The sequence below is a fragment of the Petaurus breviceps genome, unplaced genomic scaffold, assembly GCF_028583685.1.
Source record: "Petaurus breviceps papuanus isolate PSGF00001 unplaced genomic scaffold, PetGlider_PUasm1.0 179, whole genome shotgun sequence".
Taxonomy (NCBI): Eukaryota; Metazoa; Chordata; class Mammalia; order Diprotodontia; family Petauridae; genus Petaurus; species Petaurus breviceps.
Genome location: NW_027185779.1, coordinates 12,140,173 through 12,167,271, shown reverse-complemented (window position 1 = coordinate 12,167,271; position 27,099 = coordinate 12,140,173).

Below are 27,099 nucleotides of genomic sequence, written 5' to 3'. Positions count from 1 at the left end.
TCACTGGGAGAGAAAAAACAACTGACCTGGAAAATAGATTCAGGAGAGACAATTTTAAAATTATTGAACTATATGAAAACCATGAACAAATAAAGAGTATAGAAATCATCTTTCAAGAAATTATCAAGAAAAAACTGCCCTGTTATTTTAGAACAAGTGGGTAAAATAGAAATTGAAAGAATCCACCTATCATCTCCAGAAACACATCCCAATATGAAAACTGTTGGGAATATTGTATCCAAATTCCAGAGTTCCCAGGTAAAAGAGAAAATATTGCAAGCAGCCAGAAAGAAAAAAAAAATCAAGTATGGTGTTGCCACAGTCAGAATAATACAACATTTAGCAGCTTCTACATTAAAGGATCAGAGGGTTTGCAATATGATTATATAGAGGGAAAAAGAGCTAGGAATACAATCAAGAATCTCCTACCTGGAATGACAGGGGCTAGAGCAGAGGCCCGGACACCAGGGTGTGCAGAGGCCCTGAGGAAGCCTGATCAATATGGTGGCAAGTCGATTCACTAAGTGCAAAAGCCATTGCCAGGCCTATCACTGCAGGGCTGTGTAATGCCAAGCAAAGGCAACTTCCAAGGTTCAAAATACCAGCATAGCCACTCTTCATTTTATTCAGTGATAAATTAAGAACAAAGAAAATCAAAATAGAGCATAATTCAAAATACAGAATTCACCAAGTGTAATTCAACCAAGTACTACTCCACCCCTGGGTAATACATTCATTTAGTCAATCACAAAATCTCTCTTCTCAAATGGAGATTAGTTTCCAATCATAAACAAAGTACATTCATTTGGTCAGCCATACAGCACACACACACACACACACACACACAAAGTCAAAAGTTCCCCACACCTGTATCACAACTGCATAGGCCATCTACCCCAGGGTTACAACAAGCTTAAGATATTGTCACAACATTTAATACACAAAGAGAGGTCTTTTCTTCATCTTGACCTGAGGCAAGTTCTCAGCAATATCTGTTACTGGGGAGACAAAGCTTAACAAGACCATAAGATACATTGCCAGTGTCCTCATTAAATTCATTCTCTGACTGTGGAACAGTCCTAGGACCCCTGAAAACATTAGTAAAATGCTCTTCAAGGATTTATGTAAACATACAACAAGAAAATCCTTCTTCAGGGCTGCTGAACCAATAGCAAAGTTCCAGGACCTCTGCAACAATAGCACTGTCCTTCACCAGTTGGCGCAATTCACTCTCCATCTGCAGAACAGTCTCAAGAGCTCTGAACCAACAGCAAGTTTGCAGAACCTCTGCAACAACAGCACTGTCCTTCACCAATGGATGAATCTGGCAAAACAACATCAAAACAGACAGACAAAGTACTGGCATCACAGCCATGTCTCAGTCTTTGGCAGCTCTGGGTGGCAGCTCTCAAAAAGTCCTGGGAAGCTTGAACTGGCCCTCAGCAATCCTCTCCATCTCTCTGCCTCCACAATTCTGCTTCCAAAAAATCTTTCTGCCTCTCTCTCTGCTTGTGCCTCCCTAAATCGACGTCACTAGCTCCTCCCTGTTCAGCCCTCTCTTTTCACATCAAGTCCATCGCACAAGTGGGATTCACATGCTCTGGGTTTTAGCACTCAACCAAGCCAATACAGGGGATCTTTATATTCATTACTATTACTGAAATTAAAACAATAATGAGGAATTATTTTTCCCAATATATGCCCTTAAATTTGACAATCTTACTGAAATGGATGAATATTTACTAAAATATAAGTTGCCCAGATTAACTGAAGAGGGAGTAAATTATTTAAATAACTGCATATCAGAAAAAGAAATTGAGCAAGCAAGTTATCAATGAACTCCCTAGGAATAAATCTCCAGGGCCAGATGAATTTATGAGTGAATTCTATAAAACATTTAAAGAACAATTTATTCTAATTCTTCACAAACTATTTCAGAAAATTAGAGAAGAAGGAGTGCTACCAAATTCTTTTTATGAAACAAATATGGTACTGGTACCTAAACTGGAAAGAGACAAAATGGAGAAAGAAAATTATAGACCAATTTCCCTCATGAATATAGATGCAAAATTTAAAATAAAATATTAGCAAAAAGACTACAGCAATTATCATGAGAATAATACACTTTGATCAGGTAGGATTTATTCTAGGAATGCAAAGATGATACAATATTAAGAAAACTATCAGTATAATTGATCATTTAAAAATTGTAAAAACCATATGATTATCTCAATAGATGCAGAAAATGGTTTTACCAAATATAACATCCATTGCTATTAAAAACACTTTAAGAATAGGAATAAATGGAGCCTTCCTTAAAATTATAAGTAGCATCTATCTAAAACCATGAGCAAGTATTATATGTAATTAGGATAAGCTAGAAGCATTTCCAATAAGATCAGAGGTGAAACAAGGATGGCCATCATTACCCCTCTTATTCAATCTGGTACTAGAAATGTTAGCAGTAGCAATAAGAGAAGAAAAGAAATTGAAGGAATAAAATTAGGTAAATAAGAGACTAAGGTATCACTCTTTGCAGATGATATGATGATATACTTAAAGAATTCTATAGAATACAGTAAAAAACTACTTGAGATAATAAATTTGGCAAAGTTGCAGGATATAAAATAAACCCACATAAATCCTCGTCATTCCTATATATTTCTAACAAAATCCAACAGAAAGAGATTGAAAGAGAAATTCCATTTAAAGTTTCTGTAGACATTAAATATTTGGAAATCTACCTGTCAAAACAAAACCAGGACCTATATGAACACAATTACAAAACACTTTTCACATAAATAAAGGCATAACTAAATAATTGGAAAAACATCAGTCACTCATGGTTAGGTCAAGCTAATATAAAAAAAAAATGACTATTTTACCTAAATTAATTTACAAATTTCTTTTACAAATTGACTGATATTTTATTTGAAAATTTTTGTAGATTCTATATTTTGTGACATGTCAATATGGGTGCAGGAGGGAGAAGAAGGAGGAGGAGAAAAATTGAAACTTAAGGGATTGTAGAACTGAATGTTGTAAACCAAAAGTAAATAAAGAGATTTAATTAAAAGATACCCCCCCCAAAAAACAAAAAACAGAAATAATAAGCATGATGCTATCAGGAAAAAACAAAACAAAACAAAACATGGAAAGACTTATATGAACTGACACAGAGTGAAATGAGCAGAACCAGGAGAACATTGTATAGAGCAACAGCAATATTGCATGATGCTCAACCATGAATAACTTAGCATTTTCAGCAAGACAATGATCCAAGATAGTTCTATAGGACTTGTGATGATAGGTGCTGTCCATCCCCAGAGGGAATGAAGGGAAACCAACTGAAAGAGCCTTTCTTTATTTTCCTTAGTTTTGGAGGGTGAATTTTTTGTTTGTTTATTTATTTTGATTTGTGTTTTATTTCACAGAATTACTTACATAAAAATGGTTCCCAGTGAGGTGGTGAGGAAGAGAATTTGAAATTCAAAATTTGAAAAAATGTTAACATGTTTTCACATGTAATTGGTAAAAATAAAAAGATTAAATAGAAGATTAAAAGAAGAAAGTACTTGGTGTTTTTGTATAACCTAAATTTCAACATCAACTTTATTTTTAAATTTTATTTATTTATTTTTGTTTTTTGGAGGGCAATTGGGGTTGTGACTTGCCCAAGGTCACATGGCTATTTTTTGTGTTAAGGGTCTGAGGCCAGATCCAAACCCAGGTCCTCCTGACTCCAGGATTGGTGCTCTATTCACTGCACCACCTAGCCACCCCATCAACATTAATTTTAAACAGTTTGATGTTGGCTCCAATGCCATTCCTGCAATTTCAAATTGTAGCATTTTTTTTTTTGCCTTTTTGGAGGGCAATTGGGGTTAAGTAACAATTCTAGTTTTTTTTGTGTGGGTGTTAAGTGTCTGGGGCTGGAACCAAACAAGTCCTCCTGACTCTGGTGCTAACACTTTACTCACTGCGCCACCTAGCTGCCCCAAATTTTAACATTTCTGAAGCTCTAGTCTACCAATTCTGCACCATCCAAAAATTTGTTTTTAAAAACATCCTCCCTTCGCCTCACATCTCTACACACATACCTTCTGTCAAATTGTTATAAAGCATATTTAAAAGTTAATAAAGTGAAACTACATTTGGAAAAAAAAAAAGAAAACCTAACAATGGTTGAGAACCAGGATGAAGGTATCATTGCAAATACTAAAGAAAAAATAGATTTTGGTGGAGTGGGGTGTTGTCAATTCTGTCAAATTACATATATACCCATATATGTGCCTACATGCATATATACATGCACATATACATGCTATATATGTATATAATTTGTGTAGTATCCATATAATTATGAATATTTATATGTGTATAGGTCTATATCTCCATCTCTATGGAGATGGATAGAAATTCACATATATTGATATATGCATATATCTGTATATATTTTTATATTTCTGTGTCTCTGTCTTTCTGTCATTGTCTCTCTCTGCCTCTCTATTTTTCAGTGAATAGAGTGTGCAACTGGAGTCAGGAAGACCTGAGTTCAACTTACCTGAGATACTATCCATATGACTCTAGTCAAGTCACTTAATTTTGCCTCAGTTTCCTCATTTGAAAAATGGAATTTATTATTACTATTATGTGAAGAAACCAATATGCATATCTATCTATGTTTCTATCTAGAGGGTTATATAGACAAATATCTACCTAGAGATGAAAATTGAACCCCTGAGAGCCAAAGATATTATGGAGAGGGAGGAATAAGCATTTGTTAAGTATGCGCCAGTCACTATGCTACGTATTTTATAAATAATATCTTACTTGTTCCTTACAACAAACCTGGGAGATAGGTTTTATTTTTATTCCTATTTTACAGTTGAAGAAACTGAGACAAATAGAGTTGTGTTACACAGTTAAGGAGTATCTAAGCCCAGATTTGAACTCATTTCTTCCTGAGTCCAGCCCTAACCCCATACCTGTTATGCTAGGTAGCTCTCTAGGAGAAACATTGTAGAGAAAGAAGAGGATGTGAGATAGAGAGCCCTAGGGTGTGCTTGATTCTAATCTAGGAAAAAATGAGTGGTCAACTGTTGAAAACTATTAGAATAAAGAATAAAGAAAAGTAGAGTATACTAGAGAGGAGTAGGTATGGTTAACTGTCAAATACTGCAGAAATATCAAGAAGAGTGAGGAATGAAAATAGACAGCATGGTAAAGTGGGGAAAACATTAAATTTGGAATCAGCAGACCTGGATTTAAATCCCAACTTGTTTATTTCTCTCTAGGACTAAATTCCTCAGATGTCAAGCAAAAGGTTTACGTGCCTACTAAATCACTTCCAACTTAAAATCTATGATCTATGAAAATGGCATTGTATTCAAAAATTAAGCTGTTGTTTATAATCTTGAAGAGAGCAGTTTCACTTTAGTGGCAGGTTTAAAGGTAGATTTGAAAAAAAGATATTATGAATAGAGGTTTGACTCATAGGAAAGAGAGCAGAAGTAGCAGCTAAAGTTTTCTCTAAAGTAGTTTGGGGGCACACCCTGAGATTTCATTTGATTGAATGAAAATACAGATTCTAGACCAATGAGAAATGAAATAACTAGTCACAAAGAAGTAAAGCTAAGGAGAGAGAATAGCTAGCACTCTGTGAACCAGAAGAAAAATACAGTATTTTCTGGTGATAAGGTTTGTGCATAATAAGTGTGGATAAGCATTTGGAAAGTTATTCCTGGGGCCCAAGTTTCCTCATTTGTAAAGTGAGGGAGTTGGACTAGTTGACATCTAGAGCCTTTTCTGGCTCTAATTTTATGATCATCTAATCAAATGACAGAATCTAAATGGCACAGGGTCAGACACTGGTCATATCACTCCACAGCTGTTACATCCAATATGTTCTCATCTCCCCCTTTCCCATGTGTGTAGAGCTGTCTTATTATACACAAGGGAGTACATTTTGGTTAAATTGGTCTATTGCTAACAACATTGTTAGCAATAGCTGTACGATTCTTCCTTCATACTTAGCATAAGAGAATTCCAAAGGAAAAAAGACTTTTCTCTCTTCCCCACTTTGAAATACATATTCCCTTGGATCAAAAGAAAGGATAAAGATAACAAAAAAAATTCAAATTTATCACACAAATGACCCCATTTGGTAATTAGTGTCTTTCAATTGCCCTCCTTTAGAGTGGGATTTTTTTTTTACTACTTTTTGATTATGTATTTCAAGGGTTTTTATTTCTGGCATTACTAAACAGAAAATAGAATTACTTATCAGTTTTAGAAATAACTGAATATTATAACTTTTTGTCCTCAATTTTTACCTGGAAAAAATCACCCTATAATTCAGAAGCAGAAAAACTATCTCACTGAATTAACCCTTCCAGAATTCTATGAAGCATACCATCCTCCCCATCTGGACTAGTCTGGAAAGAAGGTACGTTCCATCTATGAGGTAAAGTTATAAATAGTGAGTTCCTCACATAGTAGCTATAGATACTAATAAATGTAATAATATCATATGTGCTCAACATAGAAAAGACTATTACTTCAATACTGAACCTTTAACATGTAGTTGCATTATTTTGAATATCCCATGGCCTCTGACTCTCAAGGTCTACAAATATGTAATACTGCAATGCCCTAGATAAGAGGGAATAGGAAAGGAAGTGTAACCAAGGGTATTGTTTTTGAAGGACTCGTGATCAGAGTCATCTGGTGTACTTCAGACACAAAACCTTCGAAAGCCAGGACAAAAATCATGACACATATCAATTTTAATATGGAAAACACACACACACACACACACACACACACTATGAACATCTGATCCAACAGTATCACAAAAATGCTTTTAAACAAAAGGAGTTAGAGCTGTAGTTCTATCCTCTTGGTTGTATTATCTTCATGTAGTTCTAGGTCAGGGGTATGTTTATATTCTTCTCAGGAGTATTGAACATAGCTGCTGCATTGTTGTCCCTATAATTAAACTGTCCATCTTTCCTGTTTGCACCATTAGTCCCACAACCTCTCCTTAATCTGGCATGGCTAGAGAATGAAGCACATTCCTCATATGACCATTCCATATAATTAGTTGATGCCTTTAAGAGCCAATCTTATCTTTCATTTTGAAAAATAATATTTTAATGGAAATAATATATTGCAAATTTATCTGCCTTTTTGGAGTATAACAAATATGATTTAATTTTTTATGGCCATCAATTCTTACATTGTACATTGATATCTTTTGGGATAACTAAAGTATGTTAGGCTGCTTTCCCTTACATTAATAGGCCCAAATAGTTGAATTTTTAAATTCTAACATTTTGGTAGATTTTTGTGTCCTTTCTCAAAATCAATGTCAGTTTTTAATTGTTTTTTCAGTGTTCTTAGGTCTTTTACAACATTGTTCTAATACATTACCATTTATTTTCTATGATAAAGTAAATTTATTAGGACTATACATATCATATAAACAAATAATCAATCAATATTCATTTGTAAAAGCACCACTCTATGCTAGACATTGTGCCAGGTATTAAGAGTACAACAATAATAACAAAATAAAAGTCCCTACTCCCAGGTTAAGTTCCTACTGATATTCTGAATGGGTAAACATACAGAATTTGAGATATTTCAATGTGAGTCCATCATACCAATTTCATAACCACTATTTTGGCCCTGTGAGAAGCCTTTACAAAATTAGTTTTCAATTTAACTCTTTATGATTGTGATTACTAGATGATTGACTTGTGGATAAGTTGAAGAGTTACTATAGCATTATATTAAAAAACAAAGACAAACATCAGAGCTCTCAATTGGCAATTCTGTGCACATATGTGGGTGAAAGGGCATGCTATCTTTTTTCTCAGCTCTTTGATAGTTGATTAGGACAAAAGTTGAAATTAATGGTCTTATTTCAGCGTGAGGATGAAGGAGTTCAATCTACCCTTCCTCCAATTATTCCACATAATAAAAAGATAGTTGTGTAACATGTGTAAGTCTACGCAGAATACACCATACCTGATTATTCCTCTTAAGTAGTTTACTTTTCATGGACATTTCATTCAATGTTATGAGGGAAATTTCTCATATTACATAGCATTGAATTGCTCTCATAGATAGATTGTCTACATAAGAAGCTTACTCTGGTCAGCTCTATCATGAATTTAGTTATGTTTTTGGAACATAGGTAAATGACTCATAATAAAAAAGATTTGATTTTAAGAGTAATATCATTAAATACTCTCTTTTTATCATTTTGAGATTCTTGCTCGTCATCAAGGCATTAATTTAATTTTACTAATGCGCCCTGAACTTGAGCCAAGAGTAAAGAATCAGCAGCAAGGAATAGAGCTGTTAGCTGTGGGTAACATTATTTATTCCTTATCATCCATAATATGTTTTAAATTTCCTGGAAAGACCTAGGAACTGATGCAAATTATGCTCCTTACAGAGTATATTTTGGCAAGAAGATAATTCCTTGCTTTTGCATTTTATCAAATCAATCTTCTATCATTTTTCTTCAAATTGATCTTTTGAATGTCTGCCAAGATCATCTTCTCACTATGCAGAAGTTCATCTTAGGCCAACCAAATGAATCTTTGATGGTTAAGACAAAGGCAATAAAAGCTTTGCAAGGGTTTCTAGGCTATGGGCTTTGGAATTTGATCTTTTTGTCACTATGTAGACTCCTGCAAGTGGTCCCTTTATCAAAAGAAAATGTAAGTACAAGGTCTTCGCAATGAAGTGTCTGTGTTTGCCTGTTTTTTTTTTTTGAACAAATAATTTTTGAACATATATTGAATCACTCTTGCAAGTCATAATTAAGGTTGATCATTGTGTTGATATTAATCTATAGACAGATATTTTGAATCATTCTCTTAAGAATTTCAACGTAGGGAGGCTATGTGGCGCAGTGAGTAAAGCGTGGCCCTGGAGTCAGGAGGACCCAAGTTCGGTTCTGGTCTCAGACACTTAACACCCACACAAAAAAACTAGCCATGTAACCTTGGGCAAGTTACTTAACCCCAATAGCCCTCCAAAAGGCAAAAAAAAAAATTTCAATGTAGCTCTAAATTAAGTACATCTTTATAAGAAACATGATACAATAATAGATTCCCACTTGATATTTTGTTTTTATGATTCTACTTCAAATGGGTCCTCATGTCCCTTCAAGAGGTTTTGTAACCTAAAGTCCTTGCTAGTTATCTTACATTTTTGGTAGCATTTCTTACAACAAGCAGCTCCTGTATAAGGATTCAGACTAAAGCACGTCAGACTTTGAAACAATGCAGGCTCTTGTTGTTAATAACAGTTTCATTATTGTCCATCAGCAACTGCTAACTGACCAACTGGGTGGTAGTAAATTCAGCGAACCTGCAAGACTGGCACTTCATGTCTCCCATATAAATTACTTAGAACAAGCACTTGCTATTGGAAAAATAGAATAGAGCTGTTCTTATATTACTATCACTTAAGTCCATGCCTCTGAGAATTTATTTATTGGGTGGGATGAAGCCCATCTATAAAATAAACCAATGCAGGTGACTTACTTTCTCTATCAACATTTTTAATGATGACCCATTAGATTCCTCACCCTATGCTTTCATTTATAGTTACTATTTGTTTTGATTATTCCTAGGTGTGTGCCCCGGGCAAGTCATTAACCCCATTTGCTTCATTTTCCTCATCTCTAAAATGAGTTGGAGAATTTGGCACAATACTCCAGTATCTTTGCCAAAAAAACTCCAAATGGGATCACAAAGAGTTGGACATGACTGAAAACAACTGAACAACAACAACAATTTGTTTTGGATTTAAAAATACTCTAGTCATTCTACCAATAATGCGTATTGTTTTTGCCATATATTTTTTTCTAGACAGTGTAGGGCACAAAATAATGTATGTGGAGACCCTTGATCCTCAGCTCAGAAAGGGTTGACCCTTAACCTAGAATTCCATTAACTCAATGAGCTTATTAAAGCACTTGTTTAGTAAATTTTTTGGGGGGGGAGGGGCGGGGGAATTTGGTTCTGGAGTCTCATAGATATATTGCTCTCCAAATGAGAAATTTCTGTTCTACCAATGCACATCTGTACCAGAACCATTACTTACTGTATTATAGAGTTGCCTAGGGACACTGAGAGCTCAAGTGATGTACTTAGATTTACAAAGTCAGTATGTGTCAGAGGCAGGACTTGAAAATATCTTCCTGACTCTGAACTTGGATCTCCATCTAATATACTAATTTTGGTTCAGTTCTATTAAAAATTTTAATAACAGACTTGGATACATTAAGCAGTGAGGTGGTATAGTAGAGTGCTGGGCCTCAAGTCAGTAAAATTAATCTTCATGAGTTCAAATTTGTATTCAGAAACTAACCGTGTGACTATTGGCAAGTCACTTAACACTATGTGTTTCAAATTCTTCATCTGTGAAATGAGCTGGAGAAGGAAATGGCAAACCACTCCAATACCTTTGTCAGTAAAACCCCAAATGGGGTCATGAAGAGTTGGACATGACTTAAACAACTGAATGACAAAAATAGGTGGTATTGAGTTTTTTAAATTTCATTTTCTTTATCTATTAAATGATGAAATTAAAATCCATGTTCTTAGGGTTATCTTGACCCAAATTGAAATCATTTGCCCCTAAATATTTGTCTCCAAGAGTTTCCTGATTCTATTGAGTGTAATAGGTCACTAAATCCCAGAAATATAGAATTTGAGAGTTGGAAGAGATCTCAGGTTAATACCAACCTATCAACATTTATTACAGTTGACTATATGCTATTTTAGTTACTTATTTAGTGACCAAAATGTGATCATCTAGTTTCTTTGTGAAGACATGAAAGGAAGAGATATCCACCAAATTCTGAATGGATCTCTTCCAGTTTTGTACAAATCTTTGTTAAATCTTTTCCTAATGAGGCCCAGAAACTGACCTCTTTGCCCTTGTTCATGTTACTGCCTTCTAAGTACCAAGTAATATAAATGTAATCTCTTCTCTTGACATGGCAGCCTTTCAGATAGTTGTAAGGTGACATATGTCACCACTATGTGTTCCTTTCTCCTGGCTTAACATGCTACCTTTAACTGACCTTATATAACATCAAATCAAGGTACTGCAACATCTTCATTGCTCTCCTTGGGACTTTCCAATTCATCCGTGTTTCATAAACTTTTATATTCAATTCTGAACATAATATTACAGATGAGCTCCAATGAGGGAGGAAAAATTATTACCTCCCTATTTCTATAAATTATACTTCTCTTAATGCAGTCCAAGGTCTAATTAGCTGTTTAGGTTACTATATCACAATATTGACTCATTAAGATTATAGTTCACAAAAATCTCCCAATTAAAAAAAAAACTACTGCCTAATCTTGCCTCTCACATCTTATACTTAGGAAATTGATATTTTGTAGCCCAAATACAAAAAATTTGTATTTATTCTTATTGAATTTCCTTTTGTTATAGTCAGCCTAATACTCAAGCCTGTCAAGAGACTTTTGGATGCTAACTCTGTGATCCACTGTGCTAGCTATTCCTTCTAGCTTTTGGTCATCTAAAAATTCAAAAAGTCATCTGTGACTTTGCTCAGTTATGGAAAAAAAATAAAATGTTTTTGTGACAACAACAAATCTCACATGTATTCCACTGAAAATTCCTTGCCACACTGATATTTAACAATTAACAGTTCATCTTTTGATCTAGTCATTCAAATTTCCTGAATTAATATAACTACATTCTCATGTAATCACATCTTTTGATCTTATCCACAAAATATGAGAAATTTTATCAAAATTTTGCTAATTTAAAACAATTCTGAGATACTACCTGGTGACATTTTAATAGCTTGAGAGACATAATTTGGGGCTAATTAATGATTTTATTGATAATGCGAGCATTTTATTAATAAAAGAAACAGTGACATGGATAATATGGCAGAAAAGGAAAATTACATATGTTGGAGGGGGTGCAGAAAAACTGGGACACTGCACTGTTTGGTAGAGTTGTAAACTGATCCATACATTCTGGAGTGCAATTTGGAGCTATGCACAAAGCTGTGCAGATCTTTTGACCCAGCAATACCACTGATAGGTCTGTACCCCAAAGAGACCAAAAGAAAAAAAAGGAAAAGGACAAAAATATTTATATGCACAAAAATATACCAGCTCTTTTCATGGTGGCAAAGAATTAGAAACTGGAGGCGGCTAAGTGGCTCAGTGAATAGAGCACTGGCCTGGAGTCAGGAGAGCTTGAGTACAAATACAGCCTCAGACGCTTAACACTTACTAGACAAGTGACCTTGGATGATACACAACCCCAATTGCCCTGCCTTCCTCGCTCCAAAAAGCAAAAAGAAAAAAAAGAATTAGAAACTGAGAGGGTGTCCATCAAATGGGAATGGCTGAAACAGGTAGATATATATGAATGTGATGAAACATGATTGTGCTATAAGAAATGAGAAGCAGGATCCTTTCAAAAAACTTGGGAAGATTTATATGAACTGATGCAAAGTGAAATGAGCAGAACATTGTAGACAGTAACAGCAATATTGTATGAAAATCAACTGTGAATGATGGCTCTTCTCTGCCACAAAAAATCCTGCCCATCTCCAGAGAAAGAACCGATGGAGTCTTATTTGAATTGAATTGAAGCATACTTTTTTTGTTCTTTTCATTATTATTTTTTATCTGCATTTTCTTTCTCAAAATGGCTAACATAGAAATGTTTTGCATGACTACATATGTATAATCTATATAAAATTTCTAGCCTTCTACAAAAAAATGGTAGGGAAGGTAAAGAGAGGAAATTTTGAAATATTTTTTGTTAAATAATGCTAAAATTTTTTGTTTATATATAACTGAGAAAAAATAAAGCAAAAATTTAAATGTTAAAAAAAGCTTTGCTAAAACCTATGTAAATTATGCATTCTCCTTTTCTATTAGATTAATAATTCTATAAATAAAGGAAATGAGCTTAGTTTGGTCTTATCTGTTTCTTCCTACCATGAGGAAGTTATTTTGGCACATTGTCATTTCTGATTTCCTTTTTAAACTTTCTCCAGGCATGTCTTTAATAATATATTTTGTAACTTCTTCAGGAACTGAATTCACTGGCTTAGTTTGTAAGATCTTTCTTGCCTTTTTTTAAAAACTGAGAATTCAGTCCTGCTTAAATTTTATGGTAATTCTTTAATTTGGTATGATGGATCTAATAGCAGTAAGAGAGGCTCAACTATTGCAAGTGACAGCTCTTTCTGTAACCAAAGATAGAATTCATTTAGGCAATGAATTCCTTGAATTTATGAAAGGAAGATATGTGCTCTCCTAGCTCCTTAATTGTCTTGGGCATCATCTTCCTGTTTGCTATCTTTTTTCTGCCATTCTAATGTTGAGGCCATGCTCCTTAGAGAAGAAAAAAAAAATGAGCAGCTTTCCCTTGTCACGTTGCAATCTATCATCATTCACAACATCAAAAACAAAGGTCCTATTCATACTTTAAGCCTCCTTTTCTCTCAATATCTCTTAAAAAAAACAAACTCTTCCCCCTCCCCCCAATTTTAGCTCATTCTGGTCTTTACAATCACTGAACTATATTTACTAAAATGTGCCCAACTCTCATTCAATATTTGGTTTTTGTTTTTATTTTTGGAGGGCAATTTGGGTTAAGTGACTTGCCCAAGGTCACATGGCTAGTTTTTGTGTTAAATGTCTGAGGCCATATTTGAACTCACGTCCTCCTGACTCCAGAGCCAGTGCTCTATTCACTGCACCACCTAGCCACCCCCCATTCAATATTTGTTATGTCACCTTGCTTCCATTTTCTACATATTTTTTATTTAAAATTCTGGTGTGATTCCTTCTCATTCAGATGGGTCTCTTTAGATACATCCTATTTTTCCTATTGATTGGAAAGATTTCCTTTTATTGTCTTCAGAATTTCATAATTGATTATCTCCTATTTCTCTTGGGCTGACTTACCATGAAGCATTTTATCAGTGAGAATCTACTATTCCTCTTTCCTCTGAAACTTGCTTTTTCTAAAACTAGAATGTTTGTCAAACTATGAATATATAAGGAGTAAGTATTGTCCTTTTGATTATCTATATGCCCACATGGGTTTGTCTACATGCAAGCTCACAGAAAGGTATAAGCAGAAATATTTGGAATCTCCAAGGGAGACTGATTCTTGCTTGGAAGAGAGAAAAGTGTGGAGCCATGAAGCCTGTTGCTCTGATCTCTCAGAGTGTAGATATGGGATAGAATTAATTTCTTTCTAGTCTAGAGGAAATGGTTTCATTTTTTAGGCTAAAACACCTTTCCTAGTCATTGTCCCTTAAAGGGAAAGGAGTGCCCCACATTTATATATGAAGAGATGACTCTTTTCCTGCCAAATCTTAGTTACAGGAAAGCCTATGACAAAGAGTGAATAATGAATAAACTCATTTATCTGAGTAGAGAGCAACAGAAATTAGAGGAAATTATTTAGGTTGAAATACACCGGCCAGTTAAATTGGGTGAATGATTTCTCTATGGGAGGAAGATACTTCGGTTCAACTGAGAATAAGTAGCAGTCTCCCAAAGTCTCTAAGGAGACAAACTGGAAATCATAGACTGTTAAAGTATCCTCTCATTGGCTATATTACATGTGTGCTGACTCCCACTTTCTTCTCTCTCTCTAAGGGTCTCTCATTTTAGAAAGCTTGGAGCCTTGTGTGTCTTCTCTTAAATGAAGAAGCAAGAAGGTCTCTCCTCTCCTGCATTCTCTCCAACTCTCCCTCACACAGGAATTTAGTATCAAGTAAATTTTCTCTCATTCAATGAGAAGAGGCCTATACAAATTACCAAGCTAGAGCCCTAAGTTACACTCAAATATCTTTCTATCTCTCAAATTCTAGAATGGAATGATCACTTTCCTCCAAGATCCCCATCATTCCCAACACAGCCACCAATTCAACCATGTTGCAACAGCATTTCCCCTTGTTTCCTTAACCTTTTGAAGGATGAAATAATCAGGAAAGCAAGTCAAGAAATTATTAACTGCTTTTCTTCTTCAGAAAGAAAGCTTCAGATGATGTCTGGGTAATTGAAATCCCTTGTGATGAGCATAATATAATTCTGTGATAGGGTTATGACCGGTTTGCCAAACTCCACACCATTTTCTATGTTCAGATGGTCTAATGGAGAATGGCAGCATCTCTATCATTTCTCCTACTTCATCATGCTTTCCCCCTGTAGTATCTTCATTTACCTCACACCATGTTGGCTAGATTTCTCTTCAACTTTGGGGATTTATGGATTGACATTTGAGTCTATAGGTTTCCTACTAAATCCACTTTTGAATTTTGTTTCCTATGTTTGTTATCTAGATGTTTTATCTGCTTTTCTTCTACTTCTTTATGATTACTCTTCATGATCTCTTGGGGGAATATACATAGGTAGTTGCCATCTCCCAGTTCATTTTAGTTCAAAGTTTTTGTTAGGTTTACAATATGTGTGGCAAATACATTCTTACCAAATTGTTCAGGTTCAATCTATTCCTTCCTAGGAAGAGTCATCATACTTTATTTTTAAGTTATTGTCAAGAATCTAGAGTCATTAATCAGTTTTTTTTTTTTTATTGAGCTGTTCAGGGCTTCCTCTTCTCCCCTTCTCCCTCACTATATCCTTCTTTAGGTTGGTCTCTGATAAAGAGATGACCTTTTCCACCAGGACCAACTCCTCTATGTGTAATATCAGTCTCATCCTATTCCATCTTCTTCAGCAAGGTGCCCTCATTATGACTCTGTCTAAATCTTCAAACCCTCCCTATCTACTAGTTCTTTCCCTGTTGTCTACAAATACACCAACCCCATCACCCCTATTCTGAGACAGCAAAAAACCAAAAGAACCATTAGATCCTAGGGAATCTAGTAGATCTAGACCTATATCTTTTCTCCTGCTCTCTGCCATACTTAGAGAAAAGTTTGTGTACATTAATTGCCTTTATGTGTTGTTTATTAAAGTTATGGTTTCTAAATCTTATGACCTTTTCTAAATCTTCTTTACTCCTCTGCAGTATTTGATAATACTGACTATACTCACCTCTTGAATAATTTCCTTTCTGTTTTTTTTTTTCCTGACACTGCTGTCTCTTTGTTCTTTTCCAATGTGTCTGCCTGCCCCATTTCAGTTTCCTTTCTGGATAATCTATGTCGCTCCAAATAATTGTAGTTGTATCCAAAGCCTCTGTCTTGGACTCCCTTTCAAATTTTTATGTATTCACTCAATTTTCAGCTCTTAGCACCCTGCTTTCTGTTACTTATGTATTACACTCCACCACTCAGTACATTCACAATAACTGCCCACTATGCTTGGAATATTTGCACCCTTCAAATACATTTCATATATTATCTAGATTCTTCCAAAATTCAGCTCACATTTCCTTCTACATGAAGCCTTTTGTGTCCCTCTTCCTCTGATCTAAAATTAACCTTTCTCACAGAACTACCTAATATTTATTCTGCATATATTCTGTCTGGTCTTATATGAATAAGTTTCACTCACCCTTAGAATGCAAGCTCCTTGAGGGGACTTTTTCTCATAAAAGGAAAAATCTTTTTGTCCTCAGTGTTTGATAAGGAATGACACCAGTTTTCTTGCTGTTATTTAAACTAGACATTCCAATTCCATACATTTTCAGTTTTTGTACTTCATGGCTCCTCATCTCTGACTCCTAGAGACCCTGACTTCCTTCAAGTTTCAGCTAAAATCTCCTCTTTCCCAATATGCTTTAATAATATTGTCTTCCTTCTGTTGATTATCTTCAATATATCCTGTCTATTTCTTGTTTGTACGTAGTTGTTGGCATGTTTTTTCTTTCATTAGATTGTGAGCTCTTTAAAATAAGGGGCTGTCTTTTGTCCATCTAGGTATTCTCAGTCCTGAGCACAGTGCCTGTAGGACCTTAGTAGTAGTAGCAGCTTAATAAATGCATGTAGACTTAACTCGCTAATGTAGCAGAGTCTAGAAGATGGAAAGCATTTAAGTTCTTGTTGAGTGATTAATATGACATGAAATTTTATGGAAAGAGGTAAGGGACAGAGAAAATAAAATGGAGACAAATAAAACCAAGAACTGCAATGATGATGAGCAAGTATTTAGATGGGATAGGGAGGCTGAAAAATAAAAAGATTGTGGGTGATTGATGGAAAAGAAAATAGCTCGAACAGCACAAGAAATGAGAAAATATGATGATTGCTACTGAGAACAAAAAGGGACAAAAGACAACATTAGCCATGGAAAGAATAGGAAAAGAATAGAAAAGTTATTGGTGCATTTTTGCTGTGAAAAAATGGTAGTTGTCTAAAGAGACTGATGTGGATGCTCAGAGAACTTATTAAGCAAAGTACATTTTTAAAAAATGTATAAAAGTTAGAAGCAAGGATAGGTAAAAGGAGATGAATACTAAAGCATGAGATAGGTCTATAACAGCAGTGACAAGTGTGCTAAAAAGTCATCATGAGCTATGGTTAGCAATAGAAGAAAACAATAAGGATAATTTTGCATATGTATATATGTATGTGTGTGTGTTTGGAGGGGGATATTACTGTTTCTTAACACAGATAAGATCAAGATAACTGAGGGAAAAAAAGAAGGTAAAGGAGCACAGACCTTAATTTTCTTCTGTTTCCTCAACCAGGGAGAACAAACTTTGATTTGGAAAAGATAAATATTGCTAGTAGAAAAGAGATAACCCAATAGAAATAGGGAGATTCAATATTAAGATATCAACTGGCAGTCCATGGTCACTTTAAGTCACCTAGACCATATAAACTATGTGCCTAGATTCTGAAAGAACTGGCAATACTGTCTGAATGCCTAAAACACTGTAATATTTGGAAAATTTGGGAGAATGGTATAGGAACTGAAGTAATGGAGAAGGAAAAATATCATTTTCTTTTTTTAATTTAATTCAATTTTTATGTATATTTTTAGTTTACATCATTCATTTCCACAAAATTTTGAGTTACAAATTTTCTCCCCATTTTTCCCCTACCCACTACCGCAAAACAGCGATCCCACTGTATACCCCCTCCGCCAATCTGCTCTCTCCTGTATGCTCCCCCATGCCCGCTCTGTCTTTCCAGTAGGGCAAGATGGATCTCTATAGTCCAGTGCCTGTATATTTGATTTCCCAGGTGCATGTAAAAAAAAAAAAATATATATATATATATATATATATATATATATATATATATATATATATATATATATATACATATTTGATTTTAAAACTTTGATTTCCAGATTATTTTCCTTCCTCCCTCATCACCCAACCTTTCTGGGAAGATAAGCAATTCGATAGAGGTTGTACATGTGTAGCTTACACAAAACATTTCCATAGTGGATATATTTTGAAAGACTGACTATATTTACTTCCATCCTATCCCGACCCCCACTTGTTGTATTCTCTGCTTTGACCCTATCCCTTTTCAAAAGTGTTTTCTTCCAACTTCCCTTCACCCCAACCTGCCCACCCTTCCATCATCCCCTCTCTAATTCCCTTTCCCCCTACTCTCCTGTAGGATGACATACCCTATTTAGTGTGTTTGTTGTTCCCTCCCTAAGCCAAATTCAATGAGAGTAAGGTTGACTCATTCCCTTTTGCCTTCCTATTCTTCCCCTCCATTGCAAGAGTTTTCCCTTTCCTCTTTTATATGAGATAATTTACCCCATTCTGTCTCTCCCTATCTCCTCTCATTATATTCCTCTCTCACCTCTCAATTTCACCTTTTAAGATTCATCCCTTCCTATTCAATTGGTCTTATGCCCTCTATGTATGCATGTACACATATATACACACACTCACATATGTATTCATATTCCCATATACCCACCTATATGGAAATATGTGTGTGTTTGTGTATACATTTATGTTCCCTTCAACTATTCTCATACTGAGAAAAGTTTCATAAGTTACAATTATTGTTTTTCCATGGAGGAATGCATATAGTCCAACTTTGATAAGTTCCTTATGATTTTTTTTCCCTGTTTACTTTCTCATGCTTCTCTTGCTTCTTGTGTCTGAGTGTCAGATTTTCTATTCAACTCGGGTTTTTTCATCAAGAATACTTGAATGTTTTCTATTTCATTGGATGACCATATTTTTCCCTGAAACACGATATTCACTTTTGCTGGGTAGGTGATTTTTGGTTTTAATCCCAGCTCCTTTGACCTCCAGATATGAAATAAGTCAGGTCATAATGCAGTGGCTTGGAACCATTTGTCTTTAGTGAAAGAGTAGACATAAATGATTCAAAATTATACTGGTGGTCTCTAGTGGAATTCTCAATAGATCTGAGATTAATATATTGTACAACATTTTTGCCAATGATTTGGGTAGAAAGCAATAGCATGCCTATGAAATTTTCCAAGGACAAAATTGGTATGCCCTTTTAGTCAGACCACATTGGAAATGTTGTAGTCAGTTCGGGCAAGGACTGCATTTGAAGAATATTGACAATAGAAAAAAGTATTCAGAGGGGTATCATTGTGATGATGAAAGGTTGGATATTTTTACCCTATAAGGATCAGCCAATTGAGCAAGTTAATTATAGCCATTAGAGTCATCTTTGAGTACCTGAAGAACTGTCATGTAGCAAAAAGATTAGTCTTGTTCTGCTTGTCTCCACAGGACAGAACTAAGAGAAAAGAGACTGATGTTAGCTTTCTATTAAGAAAAACTTCCTAAGAAGTAGGAGTTACTAACAAAAAAAAAACAAAAAAGAATATCCTTCCTTTGGAGGTAAAATCTTCCCTCTCATTGGAGGTATCTCTCAAGCACAGGCTGGATACCCCCTCATCCAGTGAGTCTTAGTGGTTATGAGTTAAACTAGATAAACTAGAGAGCCACTTAGGATCCTTTTTAGCTCTTCAATTCATAGACTCACTGATGCTAGCATTGATCAAGGAACATAAGTAACATGTAGGAGATGAGATAGCACAAGGGAAAATTAGAAACATACAGGTAGATATGTCAGGTGGGAGAAAGGGGATTAGGTAAGAAACATACAAGGTATAAAACAGAGGAATAACTAAATAAAGGTACACCAAGTAATAGAGCTGCCAAGTAGTAGAACTTCAAGGAGTGGTACTTCTTTCCTTTTTTGTATTTTTCCTGTAAAATAATGGTATTTAAAATAATAGTAATTACAATAATACTAAATACAGTAAAATCCCAGAATCCCCAAAGTATACACATCAATTGAAAAGTTAGGTAAATGTTTACAACTGAATGCAATGCCCTAGGAGAAAATGTAAATTTGTCTCTTTTAAGTCCTTTCTGAAAGGGGATTTGTCCTCAGAGGACTGGAATTCAAATACTAAGCCTTCTATTTACTTCCTGTGTGACTCTGGGCAATCACTTAACATTTTTAGGAGTCATGAGAATAATAATGCTATAATAATATTAACAAAAAAGACTTTTAAGTTTTGACAAGTATTTTACAAATGTTATCTCATTTGATTCTCACAACAATCTGTGATGTAGGTTCTATTATTATCTCGATTTTTCTGTGAGAAAACTGAGGCCTAGAGAGTTTTAAGAAACTTGCCTAGGGACATAGCTAATAAGGATATGAGGTAAGATTTGAATTTAGATTTCTGATTTGATTATTATTCCACTAACAGGATGGTCTCTAAGATTCCTTCCTACTGTAAATCTATGATCCTGCATAACTGAGAACCTAACCTGTAAAGACATCAAAATATCATCTGGCACATTCTGACCTATTCTCCCTTGACAAAGAAGTTGATTCTTACATCACATAAGCAATGGCCTTCCAAGTAAATTTCCATATATACTGTTAAAAATTTGCTATATTTCTTGTCATGAATTATCAGAAAACTGAGAGGATAGTCTTAGATATAAATTGATGTACTCAAACACATTTATCAGAGGAACATTTTATGATTGTAGTTGCACATATAGAAGTCATTTCTGAATCAACTTTCTGTATATATTTAATTCCAGTTATATTTTGAGAATTACTAATCAACACAAAATTAGAAGAAAAAAAGGTGATAGATGAGCTAGTTCTGATGGGGCCTTGAAAGTCCTCCCCCCTAGAAATTTCCCTGAAATTTCCCACATGGCCCAGGTCCCTATGAAGAGGTTACTCATAAAGAGGATTAGGGTTGCTCTGGAGACCCCAAAATAACAACATGCCAGTTCCTGCCGAACGAATTTGACTCAAGCCTTCTCTCAGCCAAAGAAAAGTAATATTTATTAAAAGTTCACTTGTATTACACACAGAATAAGTCTGCGCTAGATCACTCTATGGCACTCTCATTTACACGGAGGCAAGATGGGATCTTATATACAGAAAGGTTGTGGGAGGAATCTAGGGGTGGTCTAGAGGAGGAGTTTGGGGAGGGTCAATAAGTGATTAAGGGTGGGAAGTTGGTGGAGGCTACCTGGAGACTACAGACAATAGTGGGCTAGGCCAGTTCAAGGGTGGATTGATATTTTGATAGGCTCAAGGGTGGGAAGTCTAGTAACAGAGGTTTGGGCCCAGCCACAATGCAAGGCTTATGGCCTCATGAAAATGCCTCATCAAATGGGATGATTTAATCAGAGTTCAAGGCGGGGGTTCCCAGAGCCTGTGCCTCAAGGATTCAAGGAGAGATCAAGGGGGCTGCCAGAGTCAATACCTCATCACCTGTGGCCCTTTCCAGTAAATAATTTTTTCATTGTGTCCCTCATTGTATGAACTTGGCCCAACCCTAACACAGTACTCCTTAATTCCTTCTAGATCCCTTCTACTTGCATCCGGACCTTCCTGGTCCTTCTCTGTCACCTCCTAGTTATCCAAGTCTCCTTGGCCACTCCTAGGTCCTTCCCATAATCTTTCTGTATATAAGATTCATCTTGCCTCCATTAAGGTAATGAGGTACAGGCCCTGGGAATCCCCTTTAGCTCTCCTTGATTCTTTGAGGTATAGGCTCTGGCAACTCCCCCTTGAACTCTGATGAAATCATCCCATTTGATGAGGCATTTGCAGGAGTCCATAAGCCTTACATTGTAGCTGAGCCCAGACCTCTGTTACTAGCCTAGCCTTCCATTGTCCATCTACTTCCCACCCTTGAGTCTATCAAAATATCAATCCACCTTTGAAATGGCCTATCCCACCATTGTCTGTCCTTTCCAGGTAGTCTCCAGCAAGCATGGAAGAAGGCTAGGGGGGCTCCCAGAGCCTATACCTCAAAGATTCAAGGAGAGCTCAAGGGGATTCCCAGAGCCTGCACCTCATCAAATGTTCTCAGATTCCTTAAGAATCTGACCAATGCTCAGATTCTTAAAATCTCACTCACCCCCACATATGTCCTAATAAAACTTGTCTTTGACTGAAGGAAGGTTTGGGTCAAATTCATTTGAGGTAGAACCCACACATTGCTATTTTGGGGTCCCAACACCCCTAAACATCAAAAGTTCTATGTCTATGTCTGAGAAATTATTTAATTCTTTTGAGTTTAAATATCCTTCTCTGCATAATGAGAGTGTCAGAAGAAAGGTATCCCTCATAGCTATACATCTGTTTGATGATACTCTAAAATACTTCATTCACTTACAAGAAATCCTACCCAAACTATTTAAAAAAAGAACTGTTGAGCCTGAGAAAATGAGAAATGTATAAAAGCATAAACATTGATTCTGATTATTGTTATTCCTAAGAGAAGTTTAACTTATGCAAAACTGTTGCCATTACAAGAAAGTCAAAAGAATTCAGAAATCATCTGAGGAACAAAAAACACGATCTCATGTTAAACAGAAACATATGGTAATATCGATTCTAACCACAAGAAATACTAGCTAGAAAAGTAGATATAGATATCTATATATGTATATGGATAGATGCAGATATTGTACATATATATGAAATGCTTCAATGACTGGTGAAAGTATTCTCTCTACTTGTAGATATTAAAATTCTTTCATGTATTCTATAATATTAGTTGTTGTGGACAAAAATATTCATTACCTAGTATTTATCCTTTAGAAAGGACAATAGTAAAGAAAATTCATTGAAAAACATAATCTTGGAAATTTGTTTAAATGAAATACCAGTGCCCTTCTTATGTAAATTGGTATTTCTTGATATCAAACTGGCAGATGTTTTGAACAGTAGGCTCTTCTAATTACATAAACATAATCCAAGTGAAATGAGAAAAAGGTTAAAAAGACAAGAATGGGAACATTTGTCACATAAAAAATTCATCTTCTTTTTCTTCCCCCCTGTAACCACTTCAACATTGAATTGAATTTAACACATTTAAAGAAGTAGAGAATCCACTATTGGAACAATCTCCAGTTGATAAAAATTAGGCTGAGTGCCTGACAATACAATTTAATTCTGCTAAAATAACAAAGAAAAACATACATTTATTTAGTTACTGGTGGTAGAGCTTTTCTGCAATGGAGAGACATGCTCATTTACTTTTTGCAAGTACCTTAACTTTTTTTCATCCTTAATAACAAAAGAATAGTACTCCTAAAAGCCTATGATTATTTAAGAAGTTTCAGAAGAAAAAATCATTGAGGATCATTGAAGTTATCAGACCTTTTTCATCTTCATAATTAGCAGGTAGAGAATGCTTATTGAGTTTTTCCAAATTACTCTGAAATCACTAATGAGTTTATCTATACAATGTTTTTGCAAGTCAAGTTGGTGTAGTTTTGCATTTTATAAAGAGGAAAAATACACAAGGAGATAGGAATAGGAGAGTCTGTATTTGGGGTCAGGCACAATATTTTTGGTGTTTGGTATTTTGTAATACAATGCTCCTGATAGTTACCAGATGCAGTTTAAAATCAATTAGTGCACTTTGGGTCAATTCTGAGAAACATAAAATGATTATATTGCAACTGGTCTAGGTAACAGGAAGACATGATAAGTGCACAGAAGATAATTAAAGCAAAAAGTGGCTATATCAGAACAAATTTGATTAGGGTGTCAAGTAACCTCTAATATGCCTGAGTTGTTTTTTATTCACTATACACATGTCTTCAAAGAAGTAATTTAAGGTCTCTGATCCTCAGTTTCGTCATCTCTAAAATAGGAAGATTGTATTAGGTGATCACAGAGCTTGAATGCTCATAGAGCTTAGAGGTCATCTAGCTTAACTCTCTTGTATTTACGAAGATGAACATAAGGAGCAGAGAAGTTATGTGATTTGATTAAAAGCACCCAAGTGGCAGAGACCCAGGTCCTCTGATTCAAATTCAGTACCTTCCAATTCTAAATCCTATATCTAAACTATATCTTTTGTAACTTTGACTCAGGCTTAGGCATTAAATATTTCCAAAGAAAAGAAGCGACCAAACAGTAAAAAAGATGAAGACATTAACATGTGTGGGAAATGATAAGGAGGAAGAAGAAAAAAAAATAAGTAATACACATTATTAGTTGGGAGAAAACTGGAAAAAAATAATCTTTCATGAATAAAAATATATTTTCCATGAAAAAGAAACCCATTGTATATAGAATATGGTGGGTTTTTTTTTTTTTAATGCTTCATGTACCTAAATGTAATCTTGGTCAAAGGGGCATTTTTTGGGGGGGGAGGGCAGGATCATAAGGGCTGGATTTATTTATTCAACTGACACTTATTAATCATCTGTTATGTGAGGAATGCCATGATAGACCGTGAGAGAAAGAGACAAATATTAGTTTTCTCTCTCTTCTCATTGAATTTACAGTGAAATAAAAGATAGGACATCTGTAATATACACTATGACTTGGGAAGTGAAACTCAAAAGTTCTATGTGAGGTTAGGATCTGGGAAACAGTTGAAGATGACTGTTGTGGATTGAAGTCTGGGAAGCTTGAGAAAGGAAAACAGTGCCTTTTTCAAACAGGAGAGGGAGAAGTTCAGTATGGCTGCTCAATGAGGGGGTAAAATTAAATAAACCTACAATAGTGGGGTCCTGCCAGATTTTGGAGGACATCGAATGTCATCATGAGGAGTCCTTAGTTGATCAAGCTGACAGTAGGGAATGCCTAAAATATTTTAAGCAGATGAATGACATTAGAAGATCAAAAGAACATAAAAGTGGAGCAAGAAGGAAACCGAAAAGCAATCCGGTTCAACTTTTTCATTGTATAGAGCAGAACTAGGGCCCAGAATGGTTAAGTGACTTGCCTAAAATTGGGCACAGTAAGTAGAAGCATTCCTTTTTGAACCCAGGTCTCTCAATTCCAAAGGAAGGTAATTTCCTACCAAACTATGACCAGATATATTTCACAACAAAACAAAGCAAAACATCCTGGTGGTAGTATATAGGATGAATAGAAGCAGAGAGAGGAAAGATATAGTGAAGACTTTTTGAAGATTATTGCAACAATCCAGGTGGGTGATTATGAGGGCATATACTAGGAGCAGGAATAGAGAAATGAGGACTTTTGCAACAGAGCAGGACTGGCAGAGCCTCATGATGCCAGTTCGCTAAGCAGAATTTCTGGCAGCAAGCCAAAGTCTCATTCCTCTCCTTCTCTCCTGCCCAAAGCTATTTTCCTTAGAAAATATACAAAATGCAGGTTTTCCCACAGGACAGTTGGACAATTTCATCATTACCCTGTAGAGAAGCCCAATTCTAGCAGAGAATGGGGCAGTATTATAAAATTGATCACCTTGGAAAACTGAAAAGAAGGAAAACAATGCTATTCTCCTATAAATAACTACATTTATTTTCTGTCTCAATTCCCTTCTTTGAAATCCACAAACTATCCCGAGAGCTACCAAACCCATCAGTGCCTCCATGCCCAGTCTGCAGTCTAAAACAGCATTGAGGTGCCCCAGAAGGCTTTGCTCTTGTCAGTTACAGTGAGTAAAAATCTGAAAAGCCTTGTCAAGGGGTATAAGAAGTGCTGGAGGCAAGCAGGGAAATTAAACAGGCTTGAGAGCTTTGGGGGAAAATAGGCTGTTCCGGGGAGAGCTCTGTAGAAGGAAACAGAATGTGCTATCAGTTTCAAATAACAAAAGAAATGCCAAGAAAAAAATATGGCAGTAGCTTTTGGGGAGAGCAAAGAGGGAATTCTTGCTTGAGGAAAAGTGCCTACATTTCTCACCTTGCTCCCTGGAAGCAGGCTATTTACCTGGAAATGATCCCTTCAGAGTTGTTCCTCAGGGCAGACTAGGGCTGCTTCCATGGGTGAAATAATAGCCTATGAGTGCCATGCTCCATTAAATGCCTAAGACAATCAGTCACATTATCATCTACCACATTATTATGTCTCTGCATAGCGCTAAGTTAAGGGAGAATGGATTTACACTAAAATTAAGAACAACTTAATTGTAAAGTTTGAGGTATATTTGAAAAATACTAAAGGAAGCTGCCATATATCTAAATGAATTAACATTCCTGGATAGAAGCTGGGAGGTTGACTAGTAACTTTTGGAGGTTTTTTTTCCTTCCGGTTTTATTATGCTACTATACGAAGACAAATGTATAAATGTATAGTTTACTTTTTCAGGCTAAAGCAATGTTTAATTTGTCTTTGAGGATTACTAATATCTATTGTCAACCATTCACAGAGTTTGCTCCAAGAAAAACAAACATGAATAGGTTGTATCCATAGTTTTATTTCTCTCAAAGCTGGCAGGACACATACGTAGAAAGTAAGTTTGAAACTGAGAGCTCTTTTTGGGATTCTGATGCAGGGTTTACAAAACCTTTCAACAGAGGCTGATGTCATCCCATCATCATTTTGCCTCTGAGCAGAGGAAATGCCTCTCAGACCACCCCCAGGACTCGGATTACCTAGAGAGAAGAATCTTGTCTCCACTAAACCTTCCCTACCTTAGATTAAATTACTTGCAAACTTGGATGGGGTTTGACCAGGATAAGGATAGTCAATGCAATCTCATTATCAGTAATGTCCTTCTGAAGAAAAACTGAACTTTGGAAGAAAAGGGCTGGGGGAAGCTCTGAATATTCAAGATAATGATTATTAAAAATCATTTTTCATACTATCTAGAAAACGAAGTATGATTACATAAAGCCATGGTAGCTTTACCAAGAGGAGGTCATGCCAGA